We start from the raw sequence: 2607 nt of genomic DNA, 5'->3' as shown, positions 1-2607 counted from the left end.
CGCCGGCACCGACCTGCCAGGCTCCATCCCCCGCCGGGCCGGGTGGCTGCCGGGGGGAGAGGCGCAGGCCTCCTCCTGGAGGAGGGCAGGCAAGGGAGATGGGCCCCCCACGGGGGACCGGGTGCGGGGTGCCCCGTGAGGATGCCCGGCACATCATCCCGGTCCTTGTGGGGAACCCTCCCCGGGAAAGACCCACGGGTGGGCGTTTCCTTCAGAAGACAGAACGGAGCTGCAGAGCCCCCGCTGCCCCCTCTCCCCCCGGGGAACACCGCGATGTCCCCGCAGCCGAGGACCGAGACCGGGGCCGACCCCATCGCCGCCAGTCCTTCTCTGGGTGCTCCATGCCCCCAGCCCGCCCGGCCTGCTCCCCGGTGGGTGACAGGCTGGCTTTCCCCGGGGGATGGGGGTGCCCGCAGCCCCAGCCCCAGAGGGGCCTTACCTGCCGCAGGGGGCTGAGCCAGCTGCCAGGGACAGGAGGCAGCTGGGAGGCCCCACCGAGTGCAGGAGGTCGGGTCCTGCCCTGCCCAGGCAACAGCCAAAAGTGGGTGCAGCTGTACCTCCAAAGTCCCTGCACAGGGAGCAATGCGCACTACGAGGCAGGAGGGGAGGTTGGAGGGGTTGGGCAGCCCTAGAGCGGGCAGGGGCCACGGCTGCAGTGCTGGCGCAGGGCAGAGAGCGCAGCAAGCATCACATTAATATTTGATGGGGGCATCGAGTGGCAGCGCCGGGGATCAGTGGGTGGCACCAGCGCCAGTCCTGGAAATAGCGGCTCAGTGGCTTGGCTCCAAGACTTGTCCCGCTGCTCGGGCCAGTGGAGAATGGCCAAAGCTGGTCACGGTGCCTGCCCCCGCACGTGGCCAGGCCAGGTTTTGGGGACAGAGGAAACGTTTTGCACTGGTTGGCACAGAGGCCAGGTACTGGCAGTGGGGGATCTTCAGCAGAGGGACCTGCCGCACCACTGCCTGGACATCTGTTACCAATATGTAGCCATGTCTGTGTTCCTTCACTCCACCGCCATCCATTATATATGGCCAGGATGGATTAGTGGGGCTCATTTACACGTGAGAAATTCCATCAAGGGGCTGGAATAAAATCAAGAAGCAGCAGATCAAAGCCTTTAAACACCGATCGCCCAGCGAGGATCCATTACAGATTCAGCCTCTTAATCCCTCCCCGGCCCTGGCGCAGGCTGACATCTGGCACAGAGCAGCTCTCGTGGGGGGATGAGCTGACACCACCCTGCGATATGGCCGCAGCGCCAGAGCAGGTTACACTGTCCTGTAAGGGGAGGATTTTGCCAAAAGCCCTTGTGAGGGTTGGATCTTCCTCTAGGTACCAGAAAGCCACTCACAAACATCCTGCCTCCTGCTCCCCTGGAGTGCCGGGGAAGGGCAGAAAGGGCCACCTCAATGCCTAGCACGGCCTGGGACCTCCGACGAGAGGATGCTGCTCAGAGGGAGCCTTTGGGAAGTACCAAAGGGCCAGCTCCCAATTGCCAGCGTTTTCCAATTTAAATCTCTGTGAGATTTTTCATCTTTGCATCTGTCTCCGGGGCCCAGAAGGCACTGAGGCACCAGGGTCCTCCTGAGCAGCCTCAGCCCATGCTGGGCTGCCCTTGCAGGGGCAGACACAGCCCCCAAAACTCTCAACACCAATGTTTGGGTCTGCTTGCTGGGAAGCAAGGTCTGCCAAGGCAGCAGGCAGGTGTGGGCAGCAGCGCAGCCCCAATGCCGGGAGCTTCCCAGCCACCCGGTCCATGGGAAAGGATGGAGCGGGGCAGCAGCAAGGGCCTGGCACCCTTCAGGGCATGCTGCCACCACACAGCTCTTGGGGACACCCCAGAGTGCTCCCCAGCTGGAGGGGAGTGGGGAAGGGCTCCAGGTTTCCCTGAAGAAGAGACTCCCTAAATATGAGGCACATCCCAGCTGGGGCCACTTCTCCCATGGGCAACGCAGGCAGCTGCCCTTCGGCAGGCGGCTGTGCCAGGGCTGCCTCCCCCAGCCTGGAGAGCCTCCCCATGGAATCACAGCCCTCTGCAGCACAGGGGTGTGCAGGACCAGGAGAGGAGAGGAGGGTCTCCCCCAAACCTTCATCTCAGCCTCTTTCCTCGCTCTAGCCTTCAGGAGAGCAGACACTGGGCCCTTTGGGGATCTGCTTGGAAGAGTCCCAGTGGGACTCTCCCTTTCCCTTTCCTTTTCCCTTTCCCTTTCCCTTCCCCTTCCCAGGGGCACATCCCCACAGGACGAGCAAAGAGGCATGGAAGAAACCAATAATGGCCCCTCTCCTTCAGTTCCAACATACACATTCCTCCCTCTCTTGAGCCGTATCCCATCTTCTCCCCAGGGTCCCACAGCCATATCCTTCCCTCTCCCCTAGTTCCCAGGGCCATATCCCTCCCACTCCCCCAGTTCTGCAGCAATGAGCAAACAGGCATGGAAACCAGGCATGGCCCCTCTCAGCATCCCCAGTGTTTCAGAGGGACTCTGGGGGGGCCCAGCTGCCCTGCTCAGAAGCAGATCCAGGGGAGGCAGTTCGTGTGGTCCCCTGAGCCTGGCCCTTCCTCCTGGAGCCTCTGCAGCCATGATGGATCTTCACTGGTCTCCGGTG

Source organism: Aptenodytes forsteri, unplaced genomic scaffold, assembly GCF_000699145.1.
Source record: "Aptenodytes forsteri isolate BGI_AS27 unplaced genomic scaffold, ASM69914v1 Scaffold647, whole genome shotgun sequence".
In the NCBI taxonomy this organism is placed as follows: Eukaryota; Metazoa; Chordata; class Aves; order Sphenisciformes; family Spheniscidae; genus Aptenodytes; species Aptenodytes forsteri.
This window is presented reverse-complemented; position numbering follows the sequence as displayed.